Source organism: Carassius carassius, chromosome 41, assembly GCF_963082965.1.
Source record: "Carassius carassius chromosome 41, fCarCar2.1, whole genome shotgun sequence".
Lineage (NCBI taxonomy): Eukaryota > Metazoa > Chordata > Actinopteri > Cypriniformes > Cyprinidae > Carassius > Carassius carassius.
The window spans coordinates 20,918,335-20,942,591 of record NC_081795.1 but is presented as its reverse complement, the minus strand read 5'-3'; the positions used below and the strand labels follow the sequence as shown (position 1 = coordinate 20,942,591).

Below are 24,257 nucleotides of genomic sequence, written 5' to 3'. Positions count from 1 at the left end.
AGTATAAACTAAATTATTACAGTACATACAGTCCTGTATTATGCAAGAACGGAAACTGCCTCAGAGATCAGTTTATGCTTTTATCAGTTTATGAGTCCAAACAAAGAAGTAACAGAACACTTAAACTCCAAGTTCTGCCAATTTATCAATAAGTGCTTTTCTTTCTACATTATACTTCATACGTTCCAAGAAAACATGACCTACTGTTTCCATTTTCCTTAATTCACATAATCCAGAAATATGCTTTCCTACAATATACAAAAACTAATTTAACCCACAGTGCCCCAACCTCAATCTACACAGTTTAAGTCTCTACGGGATGGAAAAGTACAAAAACATATTTTCCTAACTTTAGGTTGAATAGAAAAATAATGTCTACCCTTGATTTCCTTTCCCCATCCTCTCTATCATTCTTTTATTAAGCCCTCCAACTTCCCTAAATTCCACACTCCCCAAGGAAACATTCACTATATAATCTGCCGGCTAATTCCCTATCACCCCAGCAAGCCCAGGCACCCAACAGAAAGTGATATTGCAAGCAACCCCAACTCTAAAAAACACACTCAAGATGTAATTTACAATATCAGGTTGAACTTTAGATTTTCCTGCTCTTAAAGTTTTCCAGAGCTGCTGCAGAGTCAGAACAGATAAAAACTTCTGGCTTGTTCAATCCACCATAAAGCCCATAAAATTGCCATTAACTCAGCAGTAAGAACAGAGCTTCCATTCAAAATATGTCAACCAAATTATTACCCTAGTTTCTCCACATACACCCCAAACCCAGCTCTCCTATTAACTGGATCTCTAGACCATCTGTAAAAATGATTATACTACTCTGATTAAGATACCACTAATCTTGGTATGACCTCCCTCTTATTCTTTTCCTGAAGAAATGCAAATTCAATTTTCAACTCTGGCATTACCCAATATGGCATAGGTAACCATCCTATATGCTCTGCAATGTCTCCTTTTCTAATCCCATCTTCTTGGCCCACTGATTTACATTACAAAAAAAAAAAAAAATAAACATATATATATATATAGTTATATATATATATATATATATATATATATATATATATATATATACAATTGGGATTTCTAGGAAATTACATTACACCTTGCTGGATAAGTATAATTATAAATACCAAGTTTTACCCAGTACTGTTGTCGTAATTTAATCCGCTTTAACGATAAGGGCATTTCTCCCATTTCAATAAGCAAGGCTGAAACTGGGGAAGTTCTGAAGGCCCCACAATAAATCCTTAAAGCACTTATTTGCATTACATCTAACAAAAATGTTTTAGAAGCAGAGCCATAAATCAATAATGGACCTGATCATGGCCTGATGAATTAGTAATTAAGTCTCCCTATTTGTCCCCCGTTCGCATCCAGCTAGACTTCTCATAACATTCAAAACCTTTTCACACCTCTCTACCATCTTATTTACATGTGCAGCCCAAGTCATACATTCTTCAAACCAAACACCCCAAAATTTAAAAACTTCAACCTTCTCTGAAGGAGACTCACAAATTAGGTAACTTTCTTTTAAAACCTAATATCATATGTTTTGTCTTAGATGCCAAAATTTTAAATCCCCATGTACCCCCCCCCCACCCCCCCGCCCATTCCTCCACCAACCCTAACATTCTTTGAATCTGTTTTAAAACAACCCTACATTATGCCCCCTTTTCCAAATGGCCCAATCATCTGCAAATAAAGAAAGCCCAAATCCTCTCTCTGTTTTGTCAAAGATATTTACTTTTACATTTAATCATTTTGCTGACGCCTTTATCCAAAGCGACTTACAATTGGAGTATACATGAAGTGATTCTTCTTAAAGATGCTAACAGACATAGGAAACACTTGTAATACTAAGTTTTAGACATTGTTCAAATACAAGCTAGAAAGAGAAGGAATAAATAAAGAGAAATACTTTTTTTTTTCTTTTTTTACGATGAAGCCAAGTAGTTTTGAAAGACATGAGTTTTCAGCTGTCACTTGAAAATTGTCAGGGATTCTGCATTCCGGATAGGGGTGGGAAGATCTTTCCACCACTGCATTCTGAATCATTTGTAGAGGTTTGATTGTGCTTGATGGAAGTCGAGCCAGATATAATCAATCAGTATATTAAATAACACTGGACTGATAACACTTCCCTGTGTGATTCCATTCACTATTTCCACATTCTTTGAACGAACACTACCAACCTTTACTTGAATTGTTCTTTTAAGAAAACATTCTTCCCCTAACTCCTCAATCAAAAATATTAAACATCAATCCCTCCTTCTACTAAGGATCATATGCTTTCTCAATATCCGAAAACACTAACAACTACTACTTTATTGCCAAATTCTCCTTTAATATCCTGATCCAACACTGCATCTGATTCCATTGTAGACCTTCCATTCCTAAAACCATTCCGAATATCAACAGACTCCTTTAGTTTCTAAAAAATATACTAACCTATTTTTAAGCATCCACCATAATCATCTGGTTCCCCACAGTCAGCAGAAGTGATAAAAAAGTGTTTATTAGGTTTGAAATCTGGATATTTATCTTATAAAAACACATGGATTCATTATAGGGGGCCTTTGTGAAGGGTGTTTTATTAAAGAAGCACGCACTTTATTTGACGTCTTCTAAACATGTTAGAATGCTGTTTATCGGCTTTAGCTCTGTATTCAAAACAATAATACCACAACAGCCCATTAACAAACTAAACCTGCTGGGCCTAAATACCTCTCTCTGTAATTGGATCCTGGACTTTCTAACTGGAAGACTTCAGTCAGTCAGTCTGGAACACCTCGAGCACTACCACACTGAGCACAGGTGCTCCACAAGGCTATGTGCTCAGCCCACTGCTCTTCACGCTGCTGACCCACGACTGCACTGCCAAGTTCAGCTCCAACCACATCATCAAGTTTGCGGATGAAACAACTGTGGTAGGTCTCATCAGCAACAGCGATGAAACACTCTACAGAGAGCTGGCTGAATGATGTGGCACTAACAACTTGTCCCTTAATATGAGTAAGATAAAGAAGGTTGTGATGGACTTCAGAAGAAACTCTGTTGACCACCCGCCACTGTCCATCGGCAGCCTGACTGTGGAGAGAGTCAGCAGCACTAGATTCCTGGGGGTGCACATCACAGAGGATCTCACATTGACCACCAACACCATGTCACTCTCCAAGAAGGCACAACAGCGCCTACACTTTCTCAGCCGGCTGAAGAGAAGAGCCAGAGCCCCGGCCCCCATCATGTAAACCTTCTACACAGGCACCATCGAGAGTATTCTGACGAGCTGCACCACTGTGTGGTATGGCGCCTGCAACGCGTCCAGCCGAAAGACTCTACAATGCATAGTGAGAGGCCAGGACCAGCAGACTGAAGGACAGCTTCATCCATCAGGCTGCCAGGAAGCTGAACTTGCTCCCAAACTTGCCCCCCCCCCCTCCTTTTTCTGCCCACAGGCACCACAGAACTATGACTTGACTTGAAAAGAGCAAGTCTCTCTCCACGCATCCTCACCATATTTTACAGGGGCACCATTGAGTGTGCTGACCAGCTGCATCACTGTTTAGTATGGGTACTGTAGTGCAGCAGACCGCAAGACCCCCCAGTGGACAGTGAACACAGCAGCAAAGATTGTCGGTGCCCTTCTGCCCTCCATCCTGGACATTTTCCTTACATGATGCTCCAGCAAAGCCAATAGTATCGTGAAGGACCCCACCCATCTCTCCCACAGTCTCTTCCAGCTCCTACCATCAGAAAGATGGTACTGGTGCATCAGAGCATGCTCTGCCAGACTGCTCAACAGTTTTTACCCCCAGGCTGTGAGAACCCTGAACTCAAACCACCCTGCCCTCCTCTGAAACCCCACACAAACATACCTCCTGAAACATGGACCATACCATTCTTTATTCCACCAAGGAACCAGTACACACGACTTAAGTTTCTGCTTCATTGTAATGGCATAACAAGCAGCCTCATGTATCATATGACTAATGGAAGTATTTCAAGTATCTACAGAACCCTTACTTTTAAAACTCTCCTAATAAGCTTAAAAGAGAAATTATATCTAGGGAGTATCTCTTCACTTCCCAATTCCCTACCAAATTTACATAATATTGGGTAATGATCACTGCCCATTGTATATGAATCTAAAATATCTCATTCACCTCTAGCTAAGTTTGAGGAAGCAGTTGATAAATCTAAATGGCTACAAGTATTTCTTACAATCTGATACACAATTGGCCTTCCATAATTTAACACAACAAACTCATACTTATAAATTATTGATGTGCCCAGTCTTCTCGGCTGGCAGTGTGTCATATGGGTGGATTTACCCACACGGGATTAAAGCCAAACTTCCATGGCAACTAAAGTAAAATCGTATATTTACTATGGGTTCTACTGTAAAACCATAATAAATTGTGGTTAAATGTGAAAATGCCTATATAGACATACACAGTGTGAGCTACATTAAGACAATCATATGATCATCACAGGCATCATCACTGACAAAAAGTTACATAAAAATTACAGTTTGGTACATTTTCGGTAAAGCAAATCTTTTATTTTATTTTATTAAACTGTGGTTTACAGGACAAATTGTGGCTTTGTGTTAAAATAAATTAAATTGGGCTATGATAATTTTAAAAAATACTTGAGGATTAAAAAATCTAATAATCTCAGCTAATGCTGTAAACTGTACAAGAAGCCCTGTTGTTTCTTTGCTCACTTTATACTTTTTGGAATTAGCAGTGGAGGCTTGGGATGAGATGCATAAGACATTAGTTCCGTACACAAGTGTTTTATGTCAAATGTCTTGAATTAATGTTTTGAGGTGTGGAAACTGTGGTCTAAGCAGAACAGGGACATAGTTGGGTTATGCAGGGCCCTGGTGCAGGTAGTAGCTCTGAGCTCTGGTCCCCTTGGTTTAAACCACATTCTTGGGGACCTACCAACAGCTGGGGGCCCCTAGAATCGTCGTCAACTTTCTCCCCTAGCGACGACCCCAAAGCAGAATAATGTGCATTATTTCAAATGTTCCTTACATATAGATAGATAGATAAATAGATAGATAACTTGCATCATCTAGTGTGACAACATCCCCCGGTCTCAAGCAACTGTGAACAGTTTCTTTTTCCTGGGTAATAGCATTTAATGGCTTCATTGTAGCAATACTTTGTGTCTATACAAAAACTCACTTTCGAATACACTGAGAAATACTTGCTGGAGTAAAAAAAAAAAAAAAAAAAAATCCATTCTCAGTCTCCCCATGCTATTATGCCTACCATTTGATATGATACCACCACAGTACACAGTACATTTCTGTAAGGAATAAGTAAATAAATCCCAGTGTCTGGATTATATTTCATACCAAATTTGCAAGTAATAAAAAGATCAGTATCATGCATTTAGAAAATAGAAAATAGTGAATTTCCATTTCATGCTAACTTCAAAGAAAATAAAGCAATGTTAGACCCATTAAAGTGCTTTAGACTCAAGCAGACCCAAACTGTGTTTATCTTAGTTCAGGCAAAAATGTATACTTCTACAGCTCTTTGGTTTCCATAAGATTGATAATTAGGTTTTAGTTTATTTCATATCCTGTATATGTTTGTATGCATTTACCACTTCTGATACCTCCAGAAGAAGATCAGTAATTATTGGGTGTGTCTGTTGTTTGAAAAACGGAGTAATTTCTCTAGAGCAGCAGTCGTGTGTAGAGTCATGTCATTATATGGCTTCATCTCACCACTCTTACTTTTGCACAGGATTTAGCTAATATATGTGGGGACAGGACTTTTTTCAGACTTTGGTGGACTTCATTTTTTTGGCTACCTCTTCACAGGTAAGTGTATTTGATGTTTTTAGTTGAAGATATATATACTATATATATACTATATATACTTTATATATATATATAAGAACATTTTTTTTTCTTGTTTAAAGAACATTTTAATCATCAAAATAACCCCTTGTCCACAATAAATAACCTAAAGGTTCTTCAAGGAACTATCAAGGCCAATAAAGAACCCTTGATTTTAATAGTTTACTTATTATTATAATTTATTATAAAAACAATGGTGTTAAAAATATCTCTTTGTAGATGGTGCAGATAAATTTGCACATTTTTCTTTGCATGTCAGTACAGATCCATAGACTCTGATCACTCATGGCTGACTGCCTTGGGTTGTTGTGCTGCAAGGGAATATTCACATATAATAAAAATAGTAAATTTTTACTGCAGATATCAGCTGTGCATTTTTTTGCTTTTTATTTTAGTTTCTATTTTAAATGGGGTACAATTGCAGTTTGTACTATAAGATGAACATCTAACTAATTAATAGAGGATGGTTTTCAAACCATCAAACAAAGTTTAACAGAAATATCAATAATAATACAGTCCATCCATGTATGTCCAATAGTGGACAGGAGTGATATGCAAATGATGTATTGCATTCAGTTGTACTATGTGATGAAAATAATGATTTCTAACATTTTGGAATAAAATGGCTCATGTCTTTTTTTTTTTTAAAAAACCCACCAATTCAAGATCTCAACAAATTAGAATATGGTGACAATGTCAATCAGCTAATCAACTCAAAACACCTGCAAAGGTTTTCTGAGCCTTCAAAGTGGTCTCTGACAATCATTGACACCCTTCACAAGAGTGTAAGTCACAAAAATGAATTGCAAGTAAGCTGGCTGTTCACAGAGTGCTGTATCCAAGCATGTTAATAGGAAGTTGAGTGGAACTAAAAAGTGTTGAAGAAAAAGATGCACAACCAACGAGAAAACCGCAGCCTTATGAGGATTGTCAAGCAAACTGGATTCAAGAACTTTAGAGAACTTCACAAAGAATTCACTGAGGCTGGAGTCAAGGCATCAAGAGCCACCACACACAGACGTGTCAAGGAATTTGGCTACAGTTGTCGTATTCCTCTTGGTAAGCCACTCCTGTATCACAGACAATGTCAGAGGCATCTTACCTGGGCTAAGGAGAAGAAGAAATGGATTGCCATTTGTCCAAAGTCCTTTTTTCAGATGATAGCAAGTTTTGTATTTCATTTGGAAACGAAGGTCCTAGAGTCTGGAGGAAGGGCGGAGAAGCTCATAGCCCAAGTTGCTTGAAGTCCAGTGTTAAGTTTCCACAGTCTGTGATGATTTGGGGTGCAATGTCATCTGCTGGTGTTGGTCCTTTGTGTTTTTTGAAATCCAAAGTCACTGCACTCATTTACCAAGACATCTTGGAGCACTCCAAGCTTCCTTCTGATGACCAGCTTTTTGAAGATGCTGATTTAATTTTCCAGCAGTATTTGACACCTGCCCACACTGCCAAAAACACCAAAAGTTGGCTTAAATGACCATGGTGTTGGTGTGCTTGACTGGCCAGCAAATTCACCAGACTTGAACCCCATAGAGAATCTATCGGCTATTGTCAAGAGAAAGATGAGAAACAAGAGACCAAACAATGCAGATGAGCTGAAGGCCACTGTCAAAGAAACCTGGGCTTCCATACTACCTCAGCAGTGCCACAAACTGATCACCTCCATGCCACGCCGAATTGAGGCAGTAATTAAAGCAAAAGTAGCCCCTAAGAAGTATGAGTACATGTAGAGTAAATTAACATACTTTCCAGAAGGCCAACATGTTTTTTTTATTGGTTTTATGAAGTATTCTTATTTGTTGAGCTAGTGAATTGGTGGGTTTTTTGTTAAATGTGAGCCAAAATCATCACAATTAAAAGAACCAAAGACTTAAACAATTTCAGTCTGTGTGCATTGAATTTATTTAATTCACAAGTTTCACAATTTGAGTTGAATTACTGAAATAAATGAACTTTTCCTTGACATTCCTTGACAATTTTTTGAGAAGCACCTGTAGATGAGTTTGTTTCTTCATCAGAACAAATTTGAGGAAAATTGTTATTACTTCACGTACTCTCCAATGGATCATTAGCATTGAATTGGCCCCTTCACGGCAGAGGATCCAAAGTGATTTAATGCTAAATCTCTCCAAATCTGTTTCTATAAAGAAACAAACTCATCTACATCTTGGATGGCCTGTGGGCTAGTACATTTTAATTTTATTATTAATCCAAATCCACCCTTGGGACATAAACATGTCTGAAATTGAACAAACACTCATTTAGCTGTCTAATGTGAAAATGCTTCAAATTACTCATTCATTTTAAATTTGATCTCTGATTTTGTTCACAGAAATCCCCAACCCAACAATGACTCTTTATTCATCGAATTTCACAAACTGCTCCATCAGTGATTTCAAGCACAACGTCTACCCAGTTGCTTATCTGCTCATCTTTTTCCTTGGGCTTTTTGGCAACCTAATATCTCTGTTCTTCTTCATTTCCTCATCATACAGAAGAAAAGCCTCTTTTTCTCCAGTCAACATCCTCATGCTCAATCTCCTTCTATCTGACCTGATGATGGTGTGCTCGCTGCCATTTTGAGCTGCCTACTATCTCATGGACTACTGGGCCTTCGGAGACATCACCTGCCGGATCATGTCCTATGTCTTCTACATCAACATGTACGGCAGCATCTACTTCCTTGCAGTTCTTAGCATTGTTCGCTTCGTGGCCATCGTGAAGCCATTCACATGCGTGCGCTGGCAAAGCTCTAGGAGAGCCTGGACATTATGCATTATAATCTGGCTGATTGTGTCTGTGCCATCCATCCCGCTTCTGAAAGCTGGAACTTATGAGGATTCTAATCAGACCAAATGCCTGGATCTGAGGCCGTCCCATGTGGGGACCATTATCATGTTGAATCGAGGGGTTTTGTTTTTAGGCTTTGTAATGCCCTTTGTGGTCATCTCAGTCTGTTACATTTTTGCAGCCTTGTATTTGCTAAAGTTAAGGAAGTCCAGGCAGAATAGAAGATCTCAGATCAATCACAAGAAATCCTGTTCTCTCGTCATTATTGTTCTGCTGATTTTCCTTGCATGCTTTATGCCATATCATGTCGTCCGAACTCTGTTTCTGGAGGCCGAGATGGACATTCAAAACAATGGTTATGACAAGTCCTGCCATTATATTGAAAGTCTGAGAAAGGTAGCGGTCATCGCACACTGTCTAGCCTCTGGAAACAGTTGCCTGGATCCATTGCTTTTCTTTTTTGTTGGGGAAAACTTTGTTAACTTTTGGCGACAACATACACCAAGAAGACAGAGTTGTATAACTGAGCAGAATGTGAAAGTGTTGGAGAAGATAAAAAACAATAAAATAGATCAACGGTTTAGTCTAGTATAGAGTGCTTGGGACCAGCTGGGACTTGAGGGGGAAATTCCTGGAAAAGAGCATATCACATATCTTGTGGGTCTGTTGTCTCATGCAGGAAGACCTCAATTAGCCTCCAGTAAAGCACAGTTTCCATCCCAAAACCTTTTGCTCATGCATTTAAATATATGTCTAAAACAACATATTTGATAGTGTGCAATGATTTTGTTCCACTGGTTTCTCCAGTTATCCAATCACATGACCTGTGAAGGAAAATTTACTTGAGGGTTTTTTTTTTTTCCTTTTTTTTTGAGCATAAAGGAATTGTTTTTGGTACATGCGTTATGAGTTTATTTTATGCATATTTTTTCTCATCAGATAAAAATGTGCTGCTTCAACTGGACATAGATGTTTATTATGCATGTTTTTGTAAAGACCTATGTGATAGTAAGTGCTTACATATGTACAGTTCAAAAGGATGCATTTGAAGTACAGAATCAGTGCTGATGATATATTTTAAACTTGTTTTGATGTGTATCAGCAGATTATACAACTGCACTTTATTGTTATCTATCTATCTATCTATCTATCTATCTATCTATCTATCTATCTATCTATCTATCTATCTATCTATCTATCTATCTATCTATCTATCTATCTATCTAATAATTGTACATATTAAAATACATTGTCTGTCATCTATGGATTTGTATTAGTAATTATTTTTAATCATATATATATTTATTCTACAGTTTTTTTTAATTTGTAGTCATTTTCTGTAATACTTAATATAATAAAATAAGGCAATTTAATTTAAAAGTATTAGAGGGACTATCCAAACATCAAAAATCTATTCTGCAGTGCATTTCAAATTCAATTCAAATTCAAAGAACTTTTCTAAATTGCTTTCCATGTTACAATTTCTAAAAAAAAAAAAAAAAAAAAAAACAACAACAACGATATACAGTATATATATATATATATATATATATATATATATATATATATATATATATGAATGAATAATTAAATTATAATAAATTTAAATTAAAATGAATAAATATAAATAAATATATAGCCATCAATAAATTTCAAATTAATATATACCAATCAATAAATTAAAATAAATAAAAAATGAATAAGACATACAAATAATAATATAAGACTATACCAATAAAATGGTAGTTTAAATCAAATGTAAAACTGATTAGGTGCAAAATGTAAAAATGTAGCCTCTTTAGGAGAATGAAAGGCATTGTTGTGAAAAGTCATGTGAAGAGTCATATTTGGTGTTTGCTAAAAGCCATCTGAATAATTCATTTTTTTAAAGGTTTTTACAGTAATCCCTTATGCCCAAAAATATAATTAAAAACTGTGATGCCAAAGCTGAATTTTCAACCATAAACTCCAGTATTCATCACACGATGATCATTCTAATGTGCCGTTTTGCTGAAACATTTGTTATGAATGATTGAAACATAATTATGAATGATGAAAAGTGCTTTTTTTTCTGTGGAATTTTATGGAAAGCCTGACAAACTTTTGATCAGCAAGAATGCGTTAAATTGGTCAAAAGTGACAATGTTATTTACAATGTTACAAAATAATTTCCATTTTAAATAATTTATTTTCTTATTCTGAATGTATGAAATTTTGTATGTTTTCCATAAAAAATATTAAGCAGCAACATATAAGAACAAAACTCTAAAAACATTACTGAAAACTAAGCACCAATAATAATTGATAATGACTGAGTAGCAAATCAGCATATTAAAATTATTTCTGAAGGATCATGTGGAGTAATGAAGCTGAAAATTCAGAACTGGCATCACAGGAACAACTTAAAATAAACTGAAATAGAAAAAAAAGTTATTTTAAAATGTAAGAATAGTTAATAATATCACTTAGAGAACAAACTTTTCACCTTCTGCCAATTGACACCTATCTTCGATTCCCAAACAACTGGATGCAGCGCCACCTGCCGGGCGTGAATCATTTTTATCATCACTTTACAATTTATAAACATAGTGTTGTAAAATTTTAAGTAAAGTTTCTACAGAGCTTTATTTAGAAATTTTGTACATTTAAGACCACAAATGTGAGCACTGGGTTAGGATTAGCGTTGGGGTGGAGTAACCTATTGGTTAGCTGTAGATATAGTGACAGATCAGTGGTAGTGACGGGTTTTCACGACGACGTTGCGCCCTCTGCCGGTAGATAGAAGGAACAGTCGCCACTGCGATTTCAAGATTATGGTAGTTTGAAAATATATTTCAGATCTGAAAAGTGACAAATTGACAGTAGCAGCAAATTGCAGTTCAGTAATAAAAGATGTATTTCACCCAAAAATGAAAAATCTGTAATTATTTACTCACCGTTGTGTTGTTTCAAATATATATATATATATATGGATTGTTGTATTGACGAGGTTTATTTATTTACACTTAAATTTATTAATTCAGCAGCCTTACAATTAAGGAATATACAACAAGCGGTTCATCATAAAGAGGCAAATAAATACAGCAAGTGCTCGTAACACAACGTTTCAGACATTGTCCAGAGAAGTACAAGCTAGGCAGGGAGGGATTAAGGAAAGAGAAAACAAGGATTTTTAGTTATTTTTTTCAAATTAGGATGCAGTCATATACTGACAAAAGAGATGAGTATTCAGCTGTTGCTTGAAAATTGTCAAGGATACAGCAATTTGGATGGGGAGGAGAAGACCATTTCACCAGACAGGAACAGTTCTGGAAAATTATTTTGTGCTTCTCTGTGATGGTACCATGATGCATTGCTCACTTTTAGATCTCAGGCTTCTGGAGGGGATGTACACTCGTAACAGTGGTACTGATCCTGTGGTTGTTCTATACGCAAACATCAATGTTATGAACTTGATGTGAGCCACAGCTGCTAGACAGTGCAGAGAGATTAAGTGAAGTGTGATGTGGGCCCTTTTCTAACTGCACTTCATTGGATAATTGCTGATGAACCTCAGTGGATGGTGAAATCACGCTGTAGAGTTAGAGTAGCAGGGAAGACAAGAAGTTCAATCTTTGCAAGGTTGAGCTACAGGTGATATTCTTTAATCCATGACAAGATGTCTACCTTGCAGCCTGAGATCTTGCAGCTACTGTTGGATCATCTGGTTGAAATGAAAGATAGGGCTGTCATCAGCACAGCAAAGGTAGGTGAAACCATTTGCTTGTTTGATGGATCCCGGTTATGTAGTGTATGAAGAAGAGTAGGGGTCCAAGAACTGACCCCTGAGGAACCCCTGTGACCAGTTCATGTGCTCTGGATTGATGTGCTCTAGACCTCCCTGTTAGATAAGATTCAAACCAGTGAAGTGGATTCCTGTAATGCCCAGTGATGAGAGGGTGGAAAAAATAATCTGTTGATTCACAGTATCAGAGGTGGCAGATAGATTCAGCAGAATGAGAATTGATGTTTTAAAATTAGCTTTTGCAATCCATAATGCATTCTCAGTTGAATGGCTACTTCTGGGGTACAAAGAATGCCATTTTGTGTCATCCACAACATAAGGATACGTTTTCTACATGTATTTACACTTTGTTTTGAAAGAAAACAGCGCATCCCTGCAGTGAGGCTGACACAGAAGAGTGTATGCTGCGTGCGTCTAGCAGATATTCTCCAAAATGCCGCTATGGTGATGCGAAGAGACACAGAGGAGACGAATTGTTAAATAAAGTCATTATTTTTGTTTTCTGTACAAAAAGTATTCTTGTTGCTTCATAATGTTATGGTTGAACCACTGATGGCAGATGGACTATTCTGACAATGTCTTTCTTACTTTTTTGGACCTTGATAGTGTAATTTACTTGGCAGTAAATGGGACAGTCACAAGCCTACGGGTTTTCATCCAAAATATCTTAAATTGTGTTCCGAAGACGAAAGAAGCTTTATTGGGTTTGGAACAAGATGGGGTAAGTGATTAATGACAAAATTTTCATTTAGTAACCCTTTAAACCTGATTGGTTAATTTCTAGTTGGTTATTCTGTGAAAGAAATAATGATACCTGGTTGAAAAAATTTGTTTAAGTGTGAAATATGAATGGTAAGAGAAAGACAGGTCTTTAACTATCTACAAGTTAAGTGTTTAATGTAGTTCTTTTTAAGCAGTGGATTTCTGCCTGCTTGAATGGTGGGAAAAATGCCAGTGAGAAGTGATGTGTTGATGATATGTTTGAGTGCTTGTTAAAGTGTAAGTAAAAGGTTTGGTTTGTTTTATTTTTCCTATCAGTGTTTTCATTTTGCTTTACATATTCATGTATTAATTTATTTGTGTTATTTTATCTGTATTTAACTGTATTATTTTTTACTTTCATTTATTTTATTAATCCATTTGTTTATTTTGCTTATGTTTGCCATTATGTGCTTACTTGTCCTCTCTCCTCATCCCTGAATTTGAACGTTCAGGGATGTGCAGTAATTTTATTATGGGTTTCCCTGTTGCTGTTTCCCTTGCGACTCCAACTGTGGGAGGGGTTACACGAACACTGACACCTCCCACATTTAAGACATTTTCAGGTAATGTGGAAATTGAATTTCAAGTTATTTTCTTGTGCCATGACAAATAGTTTAAACACTATGCAGCCTTTAGGTCAGTTTTTGTTTATTTTGCTTATGATCGCCATTATGTGCTTGCTTGTCCTCTCGTATTATAACGATAAATTCGAACGTTTGGGGATGTGTGGTCACAAACGTGTTAGATTCGAACATTGGAGGGCGCTGTAATGACAAAAAATAAAATAAAATAAAATAAAATAAAATAAAATAAAATAAAATAAAATAAAATAAAATAAAATAAAATAAAATGAAATGAAATGAAATGAAATGAAATGAAATGAAATAAAATAAAATAAAAATGTCAAATCAAATTCTAGGACTTTTGTAATGACTAAAAAGTGTGATTTGAACGTTCGAATGTCTTTATGTCTTTTTGTTTAAATTTTTTTGTAATTTTTTTTTTATTAAAAATAAAATCACATTTATAATTGTAGGCTATTTATTTTACTTTCATGTATTTTAATCATGCATTTTTTATTTTTTTGCACATGGCTGCTTTGCCTCTGTGTGTGTTTGCTCTTGTTTTGTTACATATGAAATCTTCATTGTTTTTACAGTATCACTTCTGTTTCTTAAATAAAAAAGTTACAGTCAGTAAATGAGTAGACTCAAAACTCTTATACAACTGTTATAACTCCAAATTTAGCTCACACCACAATTCATTTCTTATGGCAAGCAGAAATTAACCCCCAATAGCAGTCATTTTATTATGGGACGAGCTGTTTCCCTTGCGACTCCAACTGTGGGAGGGGTTACACGAACACTGACACCTCCCACATTTAAGACATTTTCAGGTAATCGGACATGTGGAAATTGAATTTCAAGTGATTTTCTTGTGCCATGACAAATAGTTTTAATATGTATACCTATAGCAGGGTATTGTAGGCTAGTTAATATAAACTGGTAGCGACTTTAAACAATATGCAGCCTTTAGGTCAGCTTTTTGCTTTGATTGCACCATTGCCCCGTCAACAACACGTCTGAAAAAACAAATATTGCATAACTGAAGACAGAAAAGGGAAAAGAAATGAAAGTTGACGACGCTGTGATACGCATGCGCAGTGACGTGTGTGTACATTCTTGAGCGGAAAATGATGGCGATTATCCAGACGCTTGAAGAGCCTGTGCTCGGTATGGATGGTGGAGGTGACCGTAAAAACTAACAACACTCTCGGGGAAAAGTTGTTTGATTTGGACGATCGCGACCTGTCTCGACTACCGGACGTTTTCAGACGCAGTAAAAAAAAGACGAGTGGATGAGGGTTGAGACTGTAAACTGGTGTAATATTCAAGTGTGAAAGAGCCACGTAGCTTACAGAGATCCAGATCACACACACTGGCCTAGTGCTTTTAAAGGCTCCGCACACATATACATCAACCTGAAGAAGAGGAGTGAACGAGAAAAATAAGATATAAAAAGCGGAACGAGCTGTTGGTGAGTCTATACACGTTTGCAAATTATTTGGATTTACAAAATATGAATTTGCTCTGCATACGTAAGAGAATGTGCGTTTATTTACTCCCTGCATGTAGATGTGTTTGGTTAGCTGCACTTTTTAGCCACCTTTAGTGTGCTCTGACAGGCATGTTTAGTATAAGGTTTAAAAGTTTATATGAAAAAAAGTAGGGCCTGAAGTGCACACGTCAACGTCATCTGATCACAGAGCTGCAGATTAAATACTGCTGCAGTCACTATACTCACTCTGACTGTGTCTCAAATCTACAGAGCTTTCTAGCTAGGCTGTATTTTTAGGCATTATTGGAGCGTGTAACGTTAGCAGCTTTGGTCTTCAAAGTCGCGTTCTAAATTCCGGCGTTTAAATACAACTTTTATATGTTCTAATGTTCAATTCGAACGTTCAAAAACTTGACATACAAGTGTTCGATTCGAACATTGGAAGGCGCCTCTGTTGGCAAAAACATTCAATTTGAATAGACGTTCACTTAGAACAAATGATGTCCAAAATGTTCAATTCCAAAAGATCTAAGGCTTCTGTCATAAAAAAACAAACAAACAAACAAACAAAAAAACAACAACAATTCCGATTTTACAGTTCGTTTCTTTGATCTCTATAATATACACAGGTGCACACACATTCCAAGTCAAATCAGATTGTCTTTGTAAAATGGCACAGTTTATTTAAAGTTTCTTACATATGAGGACAACAGAAGCATGAAATAAGAATACTTTTAAAACAAATAAACTTGTAAAAAATGTTAGTAAAGCAAGCATGTTTTAAATAATAGAAGCTTTGTTAAATAAGCTTTGTTCTAAACAAATCTGAACTTTTTTTCCACCTCTCTATTGAAAATAACACCACTCCAAGACAGACATCCGACTTGTAACCTTGACCTCAGCGAGTCATTTGACATCATTTCCAAAATAGGGGTGACCAATAAACAGAGTGTGCAGCTAGGTTTGGTGGAACTTTTATGTTTTTCTGCAGCTCAAATAAAACTAACATGCAATATCCAAAAATATACTGAATTATGTATCAATTTATGTCTAGGTTTTCACCTATTTTGAAAGTTTCACCTAGTAAACAGCTATCTAAACTCTGCAGTAGACTTATACCTGACTGTCAAAGTGGCATTATGTCACAAAATTGTGTACTCCGAGAAAGACCACAAGGGTTTAGTGTGTGATTTGGGACAGGGCCTTTGTCTCAAATCCAGCATTACAACTAAAATGTGGCAACCAAAACTTTAGTTTTGCTCAAACAGATTTGCAAAAGGGTTAAGTTTCTGAAACCTCTAGTGTCACTAAATTAAATTACAGAGTTAGAAGCTGTTTTACTATGATAAAACCATGGTTTATTTTTGTAAGGGTTGTGATGTCCACGTTTTTTGTTGTTGAAGAAATTATAAAGGCTGTGTCATCTATAGCAAAAATGTGTCCAAAAATGAAAGATTAAGTGAATATTTGAATTAAATGTTTGGTCAGTAGCCTAAACAAGGATTTGATTGTCCTGTAAGTGTAACAGCAGCAATTACATGGCATTTGGCTCCCTTTGCAGGCATTTGTAATAACATGGACATAAATTGTTTATTTTGTATTTGCCTACATTATGTATTTTAAAAGTGTTATTATTAACCAATCATTATTGCCTCATTGTGTTTTTTTTATATAATGTATTTTAAGTCATTTTAAAGGAAATTAATGGTTTAGGTCTGTTTTTATAGCAACAACAACAAAAATATTACAGTATATTAATACTTCTTTTAAAATTTTTATTTGAAGTCACAAAACCATGGTTAATTTGCAGTTACCATGGCTACAAGAATGATGATTTGTGGTGTTATTGTTTAAACCATGGGTAATTTTCGTAAGGGAACCTGAAAAAAAAAAAAAAACTTTCACAGGAATGTGCCTGAAATTGATAAACGGGCCTCGTTTTTACCTAAATTATATATAATTTATTGTAATATATATTAAAAATGTATAATGTGTGCATTGTAGCTGACACTTAAATGAACACATTACAACTGTTTTATGACATCAAGTCTTTTTCCTCAAATGCTATTGAGCTTCAAATTTGCGTTTTGTGCCCATGTGAAAAAGTAGCATAATTTACATATGATTTACAGTTTATTTTAATAAATATTAAACATTCAATTCAATTGTGCATTATAGCTGACACCTAGATGAACAATTACAGTTGTTTTTATGACTGTAAGTCATTCTTGAATGCTACTGATGTTAGAAAAGTGTATACCAATATCGCATGTAACTTTAGAGACGTTCCCTAAATTTGACTATCGAACGTCCAACGTCAAGCCTGTTTTTTTTTTTGTTTTTTTTACTTTAGTTTTCTTTTCTCTTTGCTGGATTGCTGATGACCTTTACCCAGGCATAGATGTCCATCCATCAGTTATGAACATTCAGCCGCAAACATGAGGTGCGAGCAGTGTCGAGTGTGGATGGGAGAATGGCGCATTTTTTTTTTTTTGAGCAACTGGGATTGTGCCCCCTCTGGGAGTTGGTGCCCTACGCAGACTGCATACTCTGCCTATAGGGAGCGGCGGTACTGATTATTATTATTATTATTATTATTATTATTGAATGGTCCCCCTTTTTTCAGTCTAAATGCATTGAGTACTTGTATACTGTATCCAGTGTAAATGGCATTGGAGTCATGTATTTGCCCGTGCGTCATCACAAATCCCACAACATTCAAACAAACTGTTTTTGCAGCTTGGTTACTTGAATGCTTTTTGTACTAAAGAGGATGTATAAAATGAATAGTTCACTTAAAAATGAAAAATTAGCTGAAAATGTACGTAAGATTAGTTGATTTGGAGAAAATATGGCATGTAATTTGCTTGCTCACAAAGGCTCCTGTGCAGTGAGTGGTGCATAAGTGATATTGCGGATTGTGAACTTTTAGCCAGAAGAAACCGTTTGAAATGTAAAAAAAAATGTTTGATGGATTTGTTTCCATACGAACACACAGCTTTTTAACTTCACCAGACATTATATGATGGACTGTAGTCATGAAGGTTACTCGTGGATTATTGTGATGTTTTCATCAGCTGTTTGCACTCTCATTCTGATGGCACCCATTCACTACAGTGGATCTATTGGTTTGCAAGTAATTTAACTATAATTTCTGATAAAAAATACAGTCATTTACATCTTAACTTGCATGGCCTTGGGGTGAGTAACTATTACATTTACATTTACATTTAATCATTTAGCAGACGCTTTTATCCAAAGCGACTTACAAATGAGAACAACAGAAGCAGTCAGGTCAACAAGAGAACAACAACAGTATACAAGTGCCATGACAAGTCTCAGTTAGTCTAGTATAGAACGCATAGGTAGGTTTTTTTTTTTTTTTTTTTTTTTAATTAAAAGACAAGAAAAGGAAAAGTGCTAGTGTTAGTTGGTTAAGTGCAGGCGAAAAAGATGAGTCTTTAGCTGTTTCTTGAAAATGAGTAAAGACTCAGCTGTACGAATTGAGATTGGGAGGTCATTCCACCAGCTGGGGACAGTCCAGGAAAAGGTCCTTGAGAGTGATTTTGAGCTTCTTTGGGATGGTACCACAAGGCGTTGATCACTTGCAGAGCGCAAACTTCTGGAGGGCACATAAGATTTAACCAATGAGTTTAGGTAAGTTGGTGCCGTGCCAGTGGTCGTCTTGTAGGCTAGCATCAGTACCTTGAATTTGATGCGAGCAGCTACTGGTAGCCAGTGTAACCTGATGAGGAGCGGAGTAACGTGAGCTTTCTTTGGCTCATTGAAGACAACCCTCGCTGCTGCATTCTGGATCAATTGCAGAGGCTTGACAGTACATGCAGGAAGGCCCGCCAGGAGAGCATTACAATAGTCCAGTCTGGAGAGAACAAGAGCTTGGACAAGAAGTTGGGTTGCTTGCTCTGACAGGAAGGGTCTAATCTTCCTAATGTTGTATAAGGCAAACCTGCAGGACCGGGTCGTTGTAGCAATGTGGTCTGTGAAGCTTAACTGATGATCCATCACAACTCCTAGGTTTCTAGCTGTCCTCGAAGGAGTAATGGTTGATGAGCCCAGCTGTATAGAGAAGTTGTGATGAAGCAATGGGTTATCTGGAATCACCAGGAGTTCTGTCTTCGTAAGGTTAAGCTGAAGGTGATGGTCATTCATCCAGCTAGAGATGTCACTCAGACAGGCTGAAATGCGAGCAGCTACCGTCGGGTCATCTGGTTGGAATGAGAGGTAGAGTTGGGTGTCATCAGCATAGCAGTGATAAGAAAAGCCATGCTTCTGAATGACAGATCCTAATGATGTCATGTAGATGGAGAAGAGAAGTGGTCCAAGTACTGAGCCTTGAGGAACCCCAGTAGCAAGGTGGTGTGACTTTGAAACATCACCCCTCCAAGACACACTGAAGGATCTGTCAGAGAGGTAGGACTTAACCCACAGGAGTGCTGTTCCAGAGATGCCCATCTTTCTGAGGGTGGACAGGAGAATCTGGTGATTAACAGTGTCAAAAGCAGCAGAAAGGTCCAGTAAGATGAGTACCGAGGATTTTGAAGCTGCTCTTGCTAGTCGCAGGGCTTCAGTAACCGAGAGCAGAGCAGTCTCAGTTGAGTGGCCACTTTTGAAGCCAGATTGGTTGCTGTCCAGGAGGTTGTTCTGTACAAGGAATATAGAAAACTGGTTGAACACAGCTCGCTCAAGTGTCTTTGCAATGAATGGAAGAAGGGATACCGGTCTGTAGTTTTCAAGAAGCGCTGGATTTAGTGATGGTTTCTTGAGCAGTGGGCTTACCCGAGCCTGCTTGAATGCTGAGGGAAATGTTCCAGAGTGAAGAGAGGAGTTGATAACGTGAGTAAGCAAAGGTATGACTGAAGAAGAGATCGCTTGAAGGAGGTGAGTGGGGATCGGATCAAGTGGACAAGTAGTAGGATGATTGGACAGGAGAAGTTCGGAGACGTCCATCTCTGAGAGTGGGGAGAAGGAGGAGAAAGAGTGTGCATCGGTCATTGTGAAGTTGTCCTCAGTCTGCGGTGTGGAGAATTGGCCGCTGATGGATCTCGTCTTATTTGTGAAGAAAACTGCAAAGTCGTCCGCTGTAAGAGTCGATGGAGGAGGTGGTGGCGGCGGATTAAGAAGAGAAGAGAAAGTCTTGAAGAGTGTCCGAGCGTCACAACAGCTGTTAATTTTGTTGTGGTAGTAGGATGTTTTAGCAGTGAAGACATTTGCAGAGAAGGAAGAGAGGAGAGACTGATACACACTGAGGTCTGTAGAGTTTCTTGATTTCTGCCATTTCCTCTCTGCAGCCCTGAGCTTAGAGCGATGTTCACGGAGAACCTCAGACAGCCAGGGGGCAGATGGGGCAGTGCGTGCTGGTCTAGACAACAGTGGGCAAAAGTTGTCCAAGCAAGATGTTAAAGTGGAGCAAAGAGTGTCCGTAGCGCTGTTCGTGTCCAGAGCAGAGAACTGAGAGAGTGCAGGAAGTGAGGATAAAACCACAGAAGATAGGCGAGATGGAGAGAGTGAGCGTAGGTTCCGTCGAAAGGTGACCTGCGTTGGAGTGTGAGGCACTTCAGGAGTAAGTGCTAGGTTAGCAGTAATGAGGAAGTGGTCTGAGGTGTGCAGTGGAGCAACTGAAGAGTTGTCCACAGAGCAACAGCGCGTGTAGATGAGGTCCAGTTGGTTGCCTGATTTGTGAGTCACTGTAGTAGACACTAGCTTGAGATCAAATGAGGCGAGCAGAGTTTTGAAGTCAGCAGCCTGGGGTTTATCTAGGTGGATGTTGAAGTCACCAAGCAGTACCAGAGGAGTACCATCTTCAGGAAAGTTTGATAGCAGCACATCCAACTCCTCCAAGAAGTTTCCCAATTGACCTGGGGGACGATAAATGACCACAAACTGGATTTTAACAGGGTGGGTTACAGTAATGGCATGTGATTCAAATGAACCAGTACCTGTAGGTGATGGCTGAAGATCAAATTTCCATTCTTTTGATATAAGGAGACCTGTTCCTCCACCCCTCCCAGTGGTACGAGGAGTGTGGGAACGAGTGAAATTAGTGGAGAGGGCTGCAGGGGTGGCAGTATCTTCAGGTTTGATCCAAGTCTCTGTCAGTGCCATGAGGTTGAGACCGGAATGAGTAGCAAGAGAAGAAATAAAGTCTGCTTTGTTAACTGCAGACTGGCAGTTCCAGAGACCAACTGGAATAGAGAGCGTAGTAGTAGAGGTCAGAGGGACAGGCCGTAGGTTTGTCAGACAGGCCTTCCTGCGACGTCCGTAGCGTGCTCTCCGAGTGTTAGTAGTGATAGTAGAGATCTGAAAGCACATAGTGATTATTAATGGTACAACTATTAATGGTACAAATGGTACAATGGTATTAATGGTACAAAAGACCTCTTAAATGTCAAAAGACTTAAGTAAAATGATTTCTCATGACCCTTTTAATAAATATTTATGTTTAGGCAAAATGAACTAAAATAATAATAATAATAATTTAAAAAGTTTCACTTTGGCACTAGCTTTTAATTAATGATGATAATGGTTAGATTAGCCTTTTTTTTTTTTTGCACAAAATAACTGTCTAAAACTAAGGCTGTTTTACAGCTAGAGTTTCCCATCACTGCGCTGGAGGGCACTTGGTTATTTATTAATAGAACCATGGCTAATACTTGTGCAAACATCATTGCTTGTTTTAGACCTTCATGCTGTGCTAGATTTACTCATCTTGTTTTGAGTCTCAGAGTATCTGCTTTCCTTTCAATGAGTCTGCACTTTTCTCTAAAATATTATAGGCTCTTTATGTACAACGGCATGGTTATTTCATTAAGTATCACTGCCAAAATGTGTCTTTTAATTTATTATTAATATGTTTGGCTTTGTAACGGAATCCCATTTACTTGCAACTTTAAAATCATCTGTTATTCATTTTGTTCCCATCCGCTTTATTCCTGTCAAGCTTCCTTTTCCAGCTGTCATTCACAGCATATGTCATGCATCAGTGCTTTTTTTACTGATTTGTGATCCATCACAGTGTGGAGCAAACTTTTTATTCTTTTATCTTTGAGACTGTGTGCATATAATCAGATTGCAAGTAAATTTTTAAATGTGTTGACCGTTCTAGTCACACCCCCACTGCCCATTTTAGTTAGAATAGTGTTTTTCTTTCTTTTCTGGTCCTTTTATGATGCAGAATGTCGTAACTGTGGTGGTTACACAAGCTTTATGAAACCGTTTCAAATACCCAAGGACACTCACAGTGTCTCTAAACCATTTATGTCCTGTTTAATAAGAACATTGGAATTGACCTGGTCACTGTTTGCATTACAGTTTGATTGAAAGATTGTCAGCTGCAGCTCAACAGCTGCGCAGACCAAACTGCGACTGAAACCACCTTGTTTTGGACAATCTGAAAACTCATGTTCTAACCACTGAAACTGAAATGTTGACTCACAATCAGAAAGTCCGTTTGCAAGAACATCTGATAGGCTGCCATATTGTCTGATTTTATTGGAAATTCGTGGGAACCTTTTTTTTTTTTTTTTGCACTTGTGTTTTGAGAACTGCGTTGTTTGGTTGATTTCATAGTACATCTTTTCAGTTTTTTCTCTTCTAGCAGTTAAACTAAAATAAATAATTTAGCTTGTTGCATTTTTACCTATTTTTTTTAAAGGATGGAAATCATCTTCTGAAATAATTATTTAACTGACATGCACACAATGTAAATTCATTTTTTTTTATAGTAAAAATCAAAACCTCAAACATGCTAAAAAGATTTATTATGCTTTTATTACTATAGATTTTGTTTAAATTTTGCCTTCCTAACTCGTAAATTCTGGCATCCCACTGTTCGTGTTTTGGGAAACATTTTTTATTTATTAATTTTATTTTCCTTTTTCTGGTAGGATAATTTACATTTCATTTTGGCATCTGCATAAGGGACTTTCTGATCACTCCCCAGAATGTTTTTCTTTTAACTGACAGGCAGATGTTGTCATGCTTGATGCTTTCTCTCTTAGCCTCTGATTTTTTTGTTTTTTTGTTTCATGTTTAGTCATAATCTTGATTTTCAGTAACCACAGTATGTACAAAATCAGCAGATAAATATAGTACACTATCTGAGTGGTTCTCTGTGTTTAAGATCTTTTATTCTTGCTTACAGGTTCAAAAATCTTATAAACTAGGACATTAAGTGATTTTGACCCTTTAAAATGGACATGCTAAGTCTCTTTTTTTATACTTCCTGACAAAAGCAGGACGTTTTAGCACTAATGTAACAAACTAAAGTGCAAATGGTTCACATTAGGTGTGTAATTGATACTTTATCTGTGTATGTATCATTTCTGTGTAGAGAATTGTGCAATATGTAGTCTGTCTGCTCATAAACCAGCTAAATGACTAGTTCTTTCTTGCAAGCTCTTCAACAACAGTATGCAAAATAAATTATTCAGTTAGCATTCACAATTACAACTTATAATAATCAATACCAATTTTCTTCCATCATAATTCTGTAATCGACACACCCTCAACATTCCCAAGTCATTTCCTAACGGTAATTATGACTTTATGGCTAAATGATTATTATGACAATGCAACACAAGCCCTGTTCAGTACAGAGTAACGGTCTCATTCTACAACCAAATTCACTCACAAATTATTAATACAGTGAAAATGCAGCTTGTACATAGTTGAACTGAGCAACTAGTTGTATAAGTTGTCATTATAAAGCACATCTCAGATGTGTTTCACTCTCTTTTCTGAGTGTTTTATTAACATCATGCAACTTTCACTGTAATTTGCTTGCAAGTCTGTACACCTTAGTAGTGCCCAGAGGTCTCAGGGTAACACATGCATTATACTGTAGGCCTCATTCATGAAACGAGCAGAATGATTTTTTTGTGTAAATAGCTCTTATTTCCATCCTGATATAAATGTTAAGATTCAAGAATATTTTAGTATTTTCAA

At 37.1% G+C, this 24,257-nt stretch overlaps 1 long non-coding RNA gene and 1 pseudogene across 1 annotated transcript in view; one reads left to right on the top strand and one right to left on the bottom strand.

Moving 5' to 3' along the window:
- Window positions 1–24,257, bottom strand: part of LOC132122955 (uncharacterized) — a 489,820-nt gene that overhangs the window by 188,212 nt on the left and 277,351 nt on the right. The gene's annotated exons all lie outside the window — the stretch shown is intronic.
- Window positions 5,750–9,790, top strand: LOC132123310 (cysteinyl leukotriene receptor 2-like; annotated as a pseudogene).